The 15,325-nt window shown below is 42.3% G+C and overlaps 1 pseudogene; it reads right to left on the bottom strand.

Annotated features, from left to right (window-relative positions):
- Positions 1–13,728: 13,728 nt before the first annotated feature.
- Positions 13,729–14,786, bottom strand: LOC148014208 (uncharacterized; annotated as a pseudogene).
- Positions 14,787–15,325: the final 539 nt, after the last annotated feature.

Consider the following 15,325-nt stretch of genomic DNA (forward strand, 5'->3'; position numbering starts at 1 on the left):
CCCTCTATGAGCATCCCCCATGGGCCCTGCCCTTCCCTCTGCCCCCCTTGCATGGGCCCCTGCCCATTTCCACCCCCATCCCCCTATGGGCACCCCCCATGGGCCCTGCCCTTCCCTCTGCCCCCCCTTGCATGGGCCCCTGCCCATTCCCACCCCCATCCCCCATGGGCCATGCCCTTTCCCACACCCTTCCCTATCCCCTTACCCTCCCCACCTTCTCTCTCCCCGACCCCTCCCCATCCCAACTGCCTTCCCTCCCTCTCTTCCTCTCCCGCTCCTTCTACGTGCCCCTCCCTCCCTACCTCCATCTCCATCTCTCTCCACCTCCCTCCCTACCTCCATCTCCTTCTCTCCCCTCCTCCCCTCTCCTCCCCCTCCTTCCTCTCCCTCTTGCCCTCGTCGCTCCGCAGCGCTCGCGCCCGCCTCGCCCTCCCGTCGCCTCTGCCGTGCAGCGGCCTCACTGTCGGAGCCGCCGCCATCCGCCTCCACGTCGTCGGCCGTCCCTGCACGCAGTCGCCCGGCCCGCCTCGTCGTCGGCCGCCCGGTGGCCCTGCACCCGGCCCGCCTCGTCGTCGGTCGCCCTGTGCCGCCCTCGCCGCCTCGCAGCGCTTGTTCCGCCCGCGGGTCCTGCCGCCTTCTGCTCCATCCCCGCTGCATTCCCGCCTTTCCCACCCCCCAATTCAAACCCTTCCCACCCCCATAACCCACCCCCCCCCACTAACCCCCCTTCCGCCCCTGCCACCATTACACACCCACACTCCTACCCCATCTAAGCCCCCTTTCCCCCCCTTGTTCCACCCTACCCCTACACAAGCACACACACCCTCAACCCCTACCCAAGCCCCTCGTCCCACACACGCCCCCCTTTCTCTCACCACAAACACACAAAACCACCTACCCTTCTGTAAGCCCCCTATCCTACCCGAGCAGCCCCGCAGCACCTGACCCTCCTTAACTCCCTGTCACGTAGCAACTCGCACACAACCCCATCCAAACTGCGGTTTTCCCTCGAGACATCGACACATGCGCAGGTGTATACGCGCGAGTGCGTGATTGAGATTGCTTGTGCGTGTTCGTGCACGACTGCGGGACTTTGATCGTCGGTTGCTGACACGTAGCTGCCTCGCAGCTTCTTTCTGGGTATTTTCCCAGATTTTTAATTCACAAACTTGCAAACCCTTTTAAAATTCAAAACAAATAAACAAAAAACAAAAACATTGAACAATACAAAAAAATCATTTAAAAATACTTAAAATTCTGAAAAATTTATAGAAAAATCTAGGAAACTTTCCTACTATTTTTGCAATCCATGGCCATATTTTTCTACACCTGTAAATTTTAGAAAAAATATTTCTGTCCATTTTCAAATTCCCCAATCTTTTCAAAATACCCAAAAAATTTGAAAAATTCATTAAAAATGCTTAAAAATTCCAAATTAATTTTTGAAAATTTCCTAACACTTTCCTTAACATTTTTATTTATTTTTTGCATATTTTTCTAAGCTGTCATAATCTTTCATTTCACACCTAATTTCCTTCACAATAAAAAACACAAATCAATAAAATAACAAAAAATCTTTTTCATCCAATATGAACTAAACATCTAGAAAAAAAAATCGAGATATTTTTGGATTGCGGAGAGCGCATTCTTTGCATTTCCATACACCCACTACCAGGTATTTTCCATTTTATTTGTTATTTTTTTCAGCTACCCCAAAATCCACGGTTGATATAAAAATAAAAAATAACAAAGAGAAAAAAAAAACAAACCAAACACCCAAATAATTAGAATAAATGAAACCTAAACACCACCATGACACGCACATTCGTGCTAAACACACTATATTTTTTAAATAACAATAAACACGCCGTTCACTTAGCACGCGCTAAGTGCGCTAAAGAGGCACTTTAATTTTTAATTAAAATGAACCAGCCATCACAAAAGCACGCGCTGGCAAAAAAGTGCTCCACATCACCTTAATTTATAATCAATGAACTTGCATTTAGAGACCCAGTCTGGGTATCGAAGTCTGGGATTCAAATTAAAGCACCGTTTTCACCTAATAATTGGTAATTAAATTTTTAAGAAGGAACCGCCGTTTTCTTGCTAAGGTTTATCACTTAATAAAAATTTATCCATTCTTAATAATTTATTAAAATAAACCTTTCATTAAATTAATTTCCCCCTCACTGCACTTAATTCCCATTTTTAACGAACCGTTTCATGGGATGGGTATGCACAGTCATTGGAGTTATTTCCATGGTCAAACACTGGTTTATCAACGATGTAGTCTTGATCTGTGTCGGTTGTGGTGATGTTTTGGTTCTGCTTCTTTGTTACGGTTAAGGGTACGGTGTGTAGTTTTTTTCTTTTATTGCCTGATACAGGGTTTTGGGTGTTTGGATGATGCATAGCATGAAGCTTTTGGTCGCATATGTTCAGAGGTCATGTCAAATTTTTTCTAGGTTGTGGTTTGCTTGGGGTTAGTTGGTCGAGTCACATTTTATTGTTTTGGTTGTTCTCTTATCCTTGGTTTTTTGTCTGTTGCTTTGCAGGCATTCTCCTTGATTGTCTGTGTTTGTGGTGTGTGTGTAACCATCTGAATGGCGCCTTCTCACACTCCTCCTCCTATCCAGTACGTCCCATTAGTTAGTAGGGATTACTCTTCCCTACTCACTTTTGAGCCTCTCACGAAGGTGGAACTTGCTGCTTTTGTGGCTACTTCCTTTCCATTGCTTCCAGAGGATCCGTCGTTATGTGATGAGTTTCTGGCCTCCTATAGCAAGAAGACAGGACTAGTCCAGGGAATTTCTATGACTTTGACACCTCGAGGCCTAGGGAAGGCTCTGTCTCTTCCCTCCAAAGGTGAACCCTTTGTTACCACTCATCAGCTTTTCTCTAATGAAGAGATTCTGAAGCTGTTACAAAAGCAGACAAGGGAAATGCTGGATGTTAAGAAGGTGATAAACTCTTCAGGAGTTTCCTTTTCCATGATCACTGATCCCATATGGAATATGATCTGTCAGTTTCTCCAGGACAGGTTTACGCCTACCAAAACGCCATCCCAGTACTTGTCCAAAGAGCTTTTCACAGCTTCCAGGATGGTGTTGAACGGAGTTGCTATTGATTGGAGCACTTACCTCCTCACTAAAATGGATCAACATTTCGTCAAAGTCACCAGGGGTAATGTTACCAATGTCACATATGGATCATACTTGTCTGCCTTCTTGACCTACTCAGGTTTACAGAAGACTGTGCCTCCACCTCCTCCATCAGATCCCGTTCCTCCTCCTCCACCTTCAGATGAGTCAGAACCCATTGATATGGAGGATGATGATTCTCCGCCTCCCCTAGTCATACAATGCAAACGCTTGAAGCGGGTAGCGGATAAAGCTCCTTCAGTACTTCCTTCAGTGCCCATTCCTGCTACCTCTGGCAGTGATCTCCCTGGGTATCTCACTTGTAATAACCTGTTCATAGCACATTGAGAAGGTTCATTGGATATATCAGTTCCCTCACTGAACAGTCTAGTCTTAGGAGATGCAATTCCTTTTCTCTGTAAAGACATTCAGAGTTCCATTGAATTGTTAGGACAGCCTGTGTTCAACAGCTGTACGCGTCCTTTTATGAAGAACTCATGCAGTCTAAGGACCAGTTGCATAAGGCAACATCCGAGTTAGCTTTTGCTAAGGATACCCTAGCAGATTTGTTTAAGCAGATGGAACAACAAACCCAACTGGTTGCCACCCAAAGAGATGAGATCTCTTCTTTGAAGATCCAGTTACTAAAGGCTCAATCAGAGGTTACTAGCCTTTCAGAGGAGAAGGAGAGGATGTCCAGAGAAGCGCAGGAGTTCCAAACTCTCTTAGATGACAAACTTTCAGCTTTACAGACTGCTAATGACACAGTGGCATCCCAAGCCTCCCAAATCAAGCAGTTGCAAGATCAGCTGGCAAAGTCACGGTCTGTTCCTCCAAGCCCTAATGTTCCCTTGATTCCTTCTCTTTCATAGCAGGACTTGGCTGCTCTTCAGAGACAGGCTACCTTGTGCCATCTATTCCAAGATAAAGTGGAAAGATTGCAGTCCAGAATGGACTTGTTATGGTCTACATTTGAGCAGTTTCAGGAATATGTTCCACCAGACCATTCTTTCTTTGTCCACTACCAATTACAGAAGTTGGTTTTCTACATGAAGCTTTCCACGATGGATTTAACTCTTCCAGAGGATGGATGGAGTGGGGCTTGGTCTGTTGAGTTGTTGACAGAGGTGGTAAGGATGGTGTTTGAAGATTCTGTCACGACAGATACCATGTTGATGTCATACATGTATCTACGAGGAGACTTGTTAATTCCAGATGAGGTGGATATGGCATGGTATGTGGGGGATGTGGTTCTACAAGCTGTTTTGTATGTCAACCATTTGGAGTTGCACATAGCTGACATGTTCCAGAGTTACTCCTCCAAAGTGGCTGATTGTCATGATAATTCCTGGCATACCATGATTGATTTTGTGGTCCTGAATCAAAGACAAAACACAGCTCTTACCTATGCCCAGAGTACTAATCAACTGAGGATGGATCTCTTAGCCTATCTTTCAAAACATAATCCGTTTGATTCTACCTTCTTTGATGCCTATCATAGAATATCTCTCTTAGGACCTTCTGTTTCCTACCCTCCTATATTACCAACAAATGGCTCACCGATATGATCTATATCTTTCACTTTGTCAATCTAATTCCACCACTATTTTACCCCTTCTTTTCCAACCTTTATCTTTCCCTCAAATTCCCATTTTTACATGCTATTCCTTTACTGAGGATAGAGTATTTTCCCCTTCTCCACCTTGTCCTTCTCCATCCATTCATGTACCCTCCACATTTCCTATTTATCAGTTAACACCCTTCCTTAGTGATTTCCTACAAATTTCTGCCACTCGTTCTTTAAACTTTTCTTCCTTTTATGATTTTGCCTATCCCTCACTTCATCCACTTTTCCTTATTCCACTTCCCTCTCCTAACACTTCTATATCTCAACCACCTCAGTTGGTTAGTGACTATGACGGGTTTGATCATCAGATTTCTAGAAGAAGGGGATGGAGCTCGAATGATTCCCTTACAGGACCTCAGATCAATTGGCCAGTAATTCCAGGAGAATGAACAGCTGGCCAGTCAAGCTTATTAGAACTATGTTCATTTTGCTCAGCAGTATTCACAGTCTGCAGATCCTTCAGTGAGATTAACTGCTCACTTTGCTTGGTACTTGGCATATATGTATAGGCACTCTCATAATGATTCCAAGCCTATTCCAAAGTTGTGCATGAATGTCAATGTGAGCATTGATTCCCAGCAGCTTGATATATTGTATTTTCATGCCCTTTGTTTGCCTAGCAGATACCTAGTCCTGTTGGAAAGGATGTGCTGTCTTCAATTTTTTCAAAATCCTCCCAAAACATTTGTAGATGAATCCTTGTCTATGGATCGTTTCCGAAAACATCAATCTTTCAAGAGGGATCATCTTTATTGATACCTTTCCAATGTATGGTGGATGCTTTTTAATGAAAAACTCTCTTTTTGGAGGAGTCATTCAGATGGTTGTGTTGTGTGTAGTGTTTGTGTTGTGAGTTTATGTAAAATGAACGTGGTGGTTGTCTATTGGATTGGATTTCGTGTGAGCTACATTTTGGAGAATTGTGGTGATGGGGTCCTGGTTGTAGAGTTGAAGCTAATGCTGATGAAGAAGAAGAAAACTCTTATATCCTTTACAAAGTTTGTTGTGATTTTCTAGTTTGATAAGAAGTGTTAATATATAAAGGGTTTTCCTTTCGTTGTATTTTTATATTAGATACAGGTTATATGTTGGGGTCGTGGTTGGCTGGATTGTTTTTGAAGAGATATTGAAGAATTAAAGTTGCGATTTTAAATGCACTTGTATTCCCTTTTTTCTGGGTCGCAAGGACACTTTCTTATTAAGTGTGGGGATATGTTGAGTGTTGAAATGACTTGTTTTTTGGCTGATTTTTGTTGTTTTTGAGAGTTAAATGGTTGATTTTATGAGATGATTGATTAGTTTAGAAGTGGTTTGAGAGTGTTTTGGATGATATTGATTGTGTTTTGGAAGTTCATGATGTTTATTAGTGGTTTTGTGATGTTCTGATAGGTTTTGATTGGTTCTGTATACCTTCTGTATAGCTTCTGTTTTGTTCTGTTTTATTCTCATTGTCTTCTGTAAGGAGGGATGGAGTATTGATTGATGAAGATTGAGATATTGTGAAAACTTATTGAATAGTTTGTGAGAGTTTGGAATGGTTTGAGTATGAGTTATGTGGTTTTGATGACCTTCTGTAACCTTCTGTAGGTCTTCTGTAGAGCCTTTGTCTCTGTTCTGTTCTGTTCTGTACTGTAGCTATTCTGGTACTGTTCTGTGACTGTTCTGTATGCTTCTGTATGTGTTCTGATGGATGAGAGTGTAGCTTGGGAAAGTTTTCTAACCTTGGAAAGAGGTGAATACAATGCAAAAGAGCTGAAAGAAGTGAAAGTAGCTGCTGAAGACTCAAGTGAAGACTAGAGTGAAGTGACAGTAGTGAGCTATGAAAGGACACTGTAGTGGCTCTGGTGACTCTTCATATCAGACATACCTCTTGGGAGGGGTATCCACGACCTAAGAAGGATTATTGAGAGTGATTTTAGAGAGATTGTAGTGAGGATATGATGTATTATTGATAGAGAAAGAGGGAGAGAGTCAGAGATAGCCAATTCTACAAAAACAAAGTGATTGTATATGAGAGATTGAGAGAGAAGACTAATATAAAGATATTGAAGATGAACACTATGTGATGTATTTCCATTTAAAGATGGTGTATTCCTTTGCTTTCTTTGTTCTATTGATGGATTTTGTGAAGATATTGAAGAATATGGTTGATTCTATCAAATCCGTGGGAGATCTACATGATGCTGCATGAAGATTTGTTGTGCATGGTGTTCTTTTCTTCATTGTGATCATATGAAAAATAATAAATAAGCTTGTTGATGTTACAAGATAGATTTTCTTGCAAGAGAATTCCCTTTTTCTTGGTGTTCCTCTTGGGGCTCCACAACTCTATACATGACAATGCATGCAAATTTCAACATGGAACCTATTACCCTTTGTTAATGATCATGCGACTAAACCTCTAAGATGAAAGCTACTATTTCATGTAACAAAACCTAACTTCCGTTCATCATTTCTTGTGAGAAAAACCTATTATTTTATGTGTGCAAAAAATCGTGCAAAATCTATCATTTTATGCATGCAAGTTCCCATATTTTCTATTCTCATACATGTACCATATAAAGGTCATTCATCATAGTCCTAGTTTTCCTTTCAATGCAAAGAGCTTATCGTGTAAATTCTACTTTTACCTTCTTACAATAACCTTTCCCAAGAAAAAAATAATAATTATCAATGACTAGTATTCTATCATAATTTTATAAAAGAACCTGGTTTAGTGCCATGTGACTGGGGTGTTAATTCTTGCTTGAGCTTCTATAAACTCTCGTAGCTCTCGTATCTCTCATGACTCTCAAAAGGTAGTAATCTCGGCCAATCTCCAATCCGACCTCTACAAGATTTTGCCAATGCTTTAACTATTGGTAGATGTCCTCTTTCGCTCTTGCCATTTCCCTCTGGATTATAGGCAGTAGTAAGAGCCAACTTAATCCCAAGCCGTGAGAAAAATTCTCTAGCTTCATCAGCATCTAGCTCTCCACGATCAGCTGTAATCTTGCCTATATATCCATACCTGCAAAATATTTCATCCAACAAGAATTTACATACTGTAGTGGTGGTCTTCGTCCGCAAAGATCTGCCTTCAACATAGTTTGTAAGATCCTCCCTAGCCAAGACAAGATATCTCATCTGCCAAAGTCCCACTGGCAAAGTAACCAAGTCTACCACCCACTTATAATGCATACATAGTGGATAGGTCGGATGCAACTCATCACGATGCCGCACTAAAGAGTAAAGCTGGCAGTCCTTGCAAGTCTCCACAAAGTGAGAAACATCTTTATACATCCCTTTCCACCAGTATCTTTCTTTGATTTTCTCATAGGTAGCCCACACACCTCTATGACCAGCCCATGAGCTCTCATGAAACTCTCGCATAATCTGTATCTGCATCGCTACATCACAAACTACTCTCAAGGGCAAGCCACCTCTCTTCTTTGGATGCTTCCAAAGAAAACCATCTTTCAAGAAATACCCATAAGCATTCCTTCTGATTTTCTTGAATTCATCATCTGTCCAATTAGCTCTTCGAGTCAATGAACTTAGATACTGTCCAATTTGCACCCACTCATCAACATAAAGTTCTTCAATAAAGGCTTCAACAGTAGATACTTGATAATCATGAATAAGAACAGAAGCTGCAAACTCTATCTCATCATCTTCTGCAAGCATTGACTCCTCATCCTCATATCTCACTCTAGATAGCATATCAGCAACTGGATTATCTTTCCTTGCTATGTGTCGAAATTCTGGATTCAATGATTTGATATAGGCAATCCACCGAAGCATCGCTATATCTGGAGTCGAACAGCTAGTAATCATGCCAAGAAAAGGCAAACAATCTGTTTCCACAACAACCCGAAGCTTCAATAAAATACCCTTTGTCACACTTGAGTGCAGTGACTACTCCCCACAACTCTCTTTTAATCTGCGGATATCTCCTCTGCCGCTCATTAAGAACTTTAGCTCCAAAACGGATTGCATATCTATTTCCATCGGCATCATCCTGTCCCACTGCCCAACCTATGCCAATAGGGCTAGTATCAACTCTCAACATGATTGGCCGTCCACACTGATAATGAGCTGACTGCAACAGCTTCTTGAGTTTACGCATGGCTTTCGAATGCTTCTCATCCCAATGAAATTTCTGCCCCTTTCGAAGCAGCTGATAGAGAACATCTGCTATGTGAGAAAAATGAGGAATCCAAATCATGTAAAATACACAAGCTCCCAGAAATCTCCACACCTCTAAAGTAGTCGAGCAATACTCTGCAATCCTGCTTATGGCATCCACCTTTGCAAGTGAAGGCTTCCTGCCATAATATCCAACCATATGCCCAACTATGATGACTTCATTAACACTAAAGACAGATTTCAGCCCTGAAAGAGTCAAGTTTACCTCCTCTAATCATGTCAATATTTGCTCACAAGCAACCAAGTGTTCAGCCACAAACTGTCTACATCCTCGCAAATCAAGACTTTCATTCTTTTCTTCTTCTGCACAACCCTTAATAGGTACATCATCTAGGAAAGGCATGGTATACTGCGGAATATAGTCTCGTAGAACTCTATGCATAGCATTCATCATATGAGCAACTGAGTTAGTGGCACCTTGAGGCAAGGTACACATCCTCACAAGACCAATAGGTGTCCGCATAGTAGTAATATCCCTGCTTTCCAAGGCAAGCTGAAACTTGATCATAACCTGAATACAAGTCACCTAGAGAATAGATGGCTCGTCCTGCAAAAGCCTCAGCAAATTCATCCACAACTAGACCTATTCCCACATTCCTGATTGTCACTTTGTTCACGGGCTGCATATCCTGAATAAATCTCAAAGTACCATTCTTCTTTGGTACAGTAAACCACTTGTTAGAATAGGGTGCAGAAGAGGGTTCCAAAATCCCCATCTTAATCTTCTCATTCAACAACTCTATCAGCTTTGGCAAGTGTGCTTTAGGCACAGGTATAGGACGTATATTCCATGGTACATGAGGAACAGTGAAGATGACCATAGGTGCAACCAATTCGGGACTAATGCAACCAATTTCATGAGGAAAGAAAGCAAATGCCTTACCATGACGTCCAAGCATCTCTCTAAAACATTCTTTTTCCACTGGAAGCAAGAAATCATCATTTCCAATCTTCAATTCTGAAAGAGTTTCAGCTGTAAATTTATGTCCAATATTTGCAGAATCTCTCAACATAGGTTGCTTCATAGATTTTTCTATCTGCTCATCACTATCAAGAGGAAGCGGCCCTGCAACCGGCTTAACCTTCTTATCAACTGTTTTATACTTCGTGTCAACCTTGGCATCAGTCAGGCACTCTTTTCTTTGCTGCAACTTCTGCAAATTTTCAGCAACTCTCAACTCTGTTGGCTAAAAGATTTCAGCCCTTTGCTCTATGGACTGCATGGGTGCAGCCTGAAACTCTGTATGCTGAAATTTTTTAGCATTCAACTCTGTTGGCTGAATGGATTCAGCCCTCGGCTCTATGGACTGCATGGGTGCAGCCTCATACTCCATATGCTGAATTTTTCCAGCATTTAACTCTGTTGGCTAAAAGGTTTCAGCCCTCTGCAACTCTATAAGCTGATCAAGATCAGCCATCAATTCAGTTTGCTGAGTTTTCTCAGCCTCTAACTCTGTTTTCAGCATAAAATCAGAAATTTCCTGAAACATATCCAAGGTTTGCACAGGTATGATCTTTGAACCCTTACATACATCAGTTTTCAAAATTGCTCCCATCTCAAACAATGTATCTGCATAAGACATCCCTTCATACAATCCATCTACATGCTCTTCTGCTTGCAAAATACCTACAATCTTCAACTCTTTCTCCTTACGACCAATGTACTGCCTGGCAGCTCTAGGCAAATCTGAAATTTTCTGATAACTCACTTAACTATCTGAAGAAAAACCAACAAAATTAGTGGAGAAAGACTGGCTGCCAGGAGGTGAGATCTCCTCTTTTCTCCACTCCGTACCACTGGCGTCTCGCAAGACAGCGGTACCTAATGAAAATCCAACTCCTTCGCAGGTAGTGGTGCCTCACGCAAGGAGTCCCTGTTTCTCGAATGATTTACCCCAACAGTCATAAACTGAACAGCTTGCATACCATCCTTACTGCGTATCCGTGCATAAGCTGAGCCGTCATCCATCACTTTTGTCTCCATTCTTGCTTCTGTAATGAAAGGCTGTCCAAGAATAATAGGATAAGAGCAAGAATCCTGAACAAAGCAATGATAATCCTCTTCAACATTACCAATAGAAATTCTGATACTCGGACAAGCAGCATACATATCACCAGAAGTATTATTGGCGGCTCTCATGCGCCAGCCATGCTCTGCATCCATAGGCCACTTGCCACTTTCATAAACTCCTCGAGCAATAAGATTAATCTCGGAACCATGATCGACTAAAGCGACCAAAGGAATTTGTTTCTCTCCAATCCTTACCACTGTCTCAGTGGTTGCTCTAGCCCAATGATTACATGAAAAATGGCTGCGAGGAATAAGAATAGGGGTATCATCATCCTCATACTGCATAGGCTGAACTATTTTCTCCAATTGCGGATTGACAGAAGCATTCTCAACCATCACTACATCATCATGCTCTTCCCCAAGAGCTCCATGCCATAATCCCTGTAAAGCAGGTCCTTCCATCGCATGTCGTTTCCTCCGCAAAAGATCCTGCATCTAATCATGTATTTCTCTTCTAGCAATCCCAAGAGCTTCTCCAATAGTACAAGTGACTTCACTATTCAAAATTCTTTCATGAAAAATCTTACTCATATCCGTCTGCATATCAAGGTCTGACAAGAGCTTAAATCATGGCTCCTTTCTTGGTTGCCTCTTCTCTTTCATCTGCTTGTCTCCCATAGGTTGTTCAGGAACTGATTGAGCTAGAGAACTTGACATAGGTGGAGCTGTAATAGGTGGTGAAACAAAGTCACCCCCTCTAGTCTTTTTGGAGGTGCTGGGACCCTCCTCATCTCTTCTTCTCTTTTCCTCAACCATGGCATCTAAACCCTGTGTTTTTGCCATATAAGCAAAAATAGAATACCTGTCAACAGGCGAATCCCATCCCGTTTCTCCTCGAATGCTGGAGCCCACACAAGTCATAGTAGATGCCTGAACTTTCCCTCTTCTCGCTATCTCCAAGGCAGAGGACCATAAAGCAGAGTCTCCATCTGATTTCTGCTCGAGCTGGACTCCATAAGCTGAAGCATCTCCTTTAACACTCACATAAGCTGATCGCGCAGCCATATCATCAACGAGCTTCTTCATGCCTCCCTTACCAAAGTTCGTGTCAAGAGGAGCACCAGTCTCTGTCAGCCATATCTTCCCATCTTGTCCCCAGAACACTACATTCTTCTTACCCGCTTCCTGAAAAGCATCACAATCTCTGCAGTGTTGGTGCTCTGTACTATCGCACTAAATACATCATCTCCCTTTTCTTTGACCAGCTGGAAAAGCAGTCGCTGGAGTAGGTGCTACAGCAGGTACTGACATAAGTTGCTCCTTTAACTTACCAACTTCAGCTTTGACTGCTTCAATCGTCAAATCTGCCAAGCCTTTAATAACATCATCTACAGATAAGGGCACTGGAGCAGCAGGAACTGATGGATTTACAACAGGAGGAGTAGGCTTAGGCATAGAACTTGCAGCAGGGGTAGAAGAAGAGGTCTCCAAGGATTTTTCAGGAGCAGATCCTGCATTACGATGCAATCGTACTCTCCTGCGCTGTTTCTTAACAAGAGCATTCACAGCATCAATGACATGTCTCCACTCGGTCTTTAAACCTGAATCGGTAGCTTGATCTTCCAAAAGATCATCCAACTTTTCCTATAAATCAGCATCAGCAGCTTGTAAAAATAATTCCACTTTCTGCATCTCCAAAGCTTGCTGCTCAGTTCCATCCAACTGATCATAGCGGCTCTCAAACTCTCGTAGAAGGGCGGTAACTGAAAGTCCCTTATTAGGCATAGAAATCCATGCTAAGAAATTCCTGCCATTCATAAGACCTGTATCCTCCAGGAAATATTCATCTTTTAATGCCTTCTTAAACTCTGCCCAACCTGCATGTGTTTCTTAAATTTCTGAAATTCGGACTTCAAGAGCGCGCACCACGATCCGCAAGAAGTAGCGGCTCCAAACATCTTGAGAAACCCCAAAAAACTTCATCTTCTCTTCATACAAATGCAGGTAAGTTGACACTTGTTGGCCATTAAACTGCTCCATCTCCTATTGGACAGCTTTCAAGGCATCCATGGCATCACTATCACGTTTCGTGTGAGCTTGCTGCTGCATATAGGTTGTAAATGACTGAAACAGGTTCTTCATGACATTGTCATCTGTCATCTCTTCTTGCGAGTCTCCCATCTTGTTGGAAAGTGACGCAACACTTTCACGTCGGGTTCACCAAAAATGTCGTAGAGTTCACGCAAGGGCTGCAGAACACGGGGTTCAAGATACAGCAATGGAAGAGAATAACAAGAAGAAAATGGAATTTTTGATGCCAAAGTACTCTATATTGTTTGTCAAGTAAAATACATGAAGTCCATGTTCAGAAAAATTTGAAGTATCTCTTTATCAGCTTTGCATCTAGGTGTTTGAGATCAGTATTGACTTTGGCACATAGACTTGTTAAAAATCTGCTGGATAGTAATCCCTGAAAAAGCTATACATATTCATCTATACTTTCAGATGTTCAAGTTTAGTTATTCCATTGTTGCACTTGACTCATTGGGTATTTTAGCATCTCCAATAGTAGACCTTTCACTTTCTTGGATGTCATTTGCATTTCGTGCTGAACCATGCCCTGCATTAGGACTTTTGGGAATAGATGTTGGATGCCCTTTAGATGCCAACACAGTTTCTGGCTTTATTTCTTCAAGGTTTCATCAAGCTGGCAGCACCTTTGTTGCCATTCTCTGTTATGTTTACAGGAGCAAAACTTCTCTTCAAGAGCACTGTTCAAGAGGATCTCCTTCATTCCCTAGGGATAGTGCACTTGTCACAGTTGCAAGTTTTTGCCTGAGATTGAATTTTTTGGCAATTATAGGCCATACATCGTCTACACCAACCAAACTCTCCAAGCATCAGTCCCATAACCTCCCTTGGAACTCCAGCTCGGCCTGTTGTGTATTAATATCAACTCCAGAAAGCCAACATCCAAAACCAGGGTGTGAATGATACCAACCCACAACCATCTCTGGTATGCCCGTCTACTTGATAATTTCAAGCATTTTGGCCTGGAAAACGGAGTCCACAACCTCAATGCTAACACCTGTTCCACTCTGCGGCATTGTAAATACATCCACAACTCTGACTGTGTATTCATCAACAAACTCTCCAAGAACGGGAGAAGTCCTGCCAGAGCAGAATCTGATTCATCATCGAACCAGCTCTCGATTGGAATGCCATTGTCAACCTGGAACCCAAATGCCTGAGGAGAATTGTCAATTATAGCCAGCTTAGCTTGGTCACGGCCCAGCACAGACAGATCCTTCATATAGTTTCCATTAAGATAAACACATGAATCCCGAAACATACGATGCCGTATCAGTTTTTTTTTTCGGATCTAGTATATTCAATAATTGCGCTGCATATACACTCTGACTCGCAGTAAATACTATAATCTCAAACATTTGAGAAACTTTCTCCATGAATATTTGAGGATGAGGTCTGCGCCTCACATATACAGTATACTCTTGAGAATTGAAGCTCGCAGGGAAGGTGAAATCAGCATTGTCACAACGCTCCAATGTTGAGTGCACTAGCGTTTCATCCAAATCTAATACAAGAGTGATAGGTGGAGATCGCCGTAATAGTTTTTGAAGCAAGAAGGGTGAGCGACCTCGTTCTTCAAACCTTCACGATTTTCTCCCATGCCGCCTGATCTGGCTCCTGCACCACTTGTGTGACCACCTGACATCATGCCGCCAGCAGCTCCAGCTCCACTTGCAACTCCTCCGTGACCAGTAGCTCCAGTTGCCATGCCACCTCTAGCCGCTCCCATATCGAATTGTTTGATCAATAAACTCTGTTATTCTTTTTGCTTCCTCTGCCTCCATGATGGAATATCAATCATCCACTCCAAAAAAACTGCTTTCTTGCAGAGGATGCTTTTTCCCTCCAAAAACGGTTCAAACCAAATTAGTCTCCCCTTCTCCTCTTTTAGCTGAGCGTGGATAAAAAAAACTCCTCTTTGACAAGTTAGTTTCTTTACACCCTTACGAGATCTATGCACCAACATTGATTTTGACCTTGAGAATTGGGTGGCAAAATGCTCCCTCGGTGCTTTACTAGTGCTTTACTCGCTTAAGCAGCTTTTGAGAGACTTCCTTCAACTCTATGTCATGGGAACTTTTGAACTTAGATGATCGGCTTCCACAAAGCTTCCTCTAATTCCACAATTCCCTCCACTTTTCTTAGAGATCATCATTGAAATTATCAGCTTGATAATGTCCTTTAGCATCAGTTTTTCATATTTTTCTAACACAAACACATCATGCATCCAAACAGAATCACACACACACACTAACGGAATATATACAT

The sequence above is a fragment of the Lygodium microphyllum genome, chromosome 25 (genome assembly GCF_053477565.2).
Source record: "Lygodium microphyllum isolate KBCC chromosome 25, Lygodium_microphyllum_v1.1.10, whole genome shotgun sequence".
In the NCBI taxonomy this organism is placed as follows: Eukaryota; Viridiplantae; Streptophyta; class Polypodiopsida; order Schizaeales; family Lygodiaceae; genus Lygodium; species Lygodium microphyllum.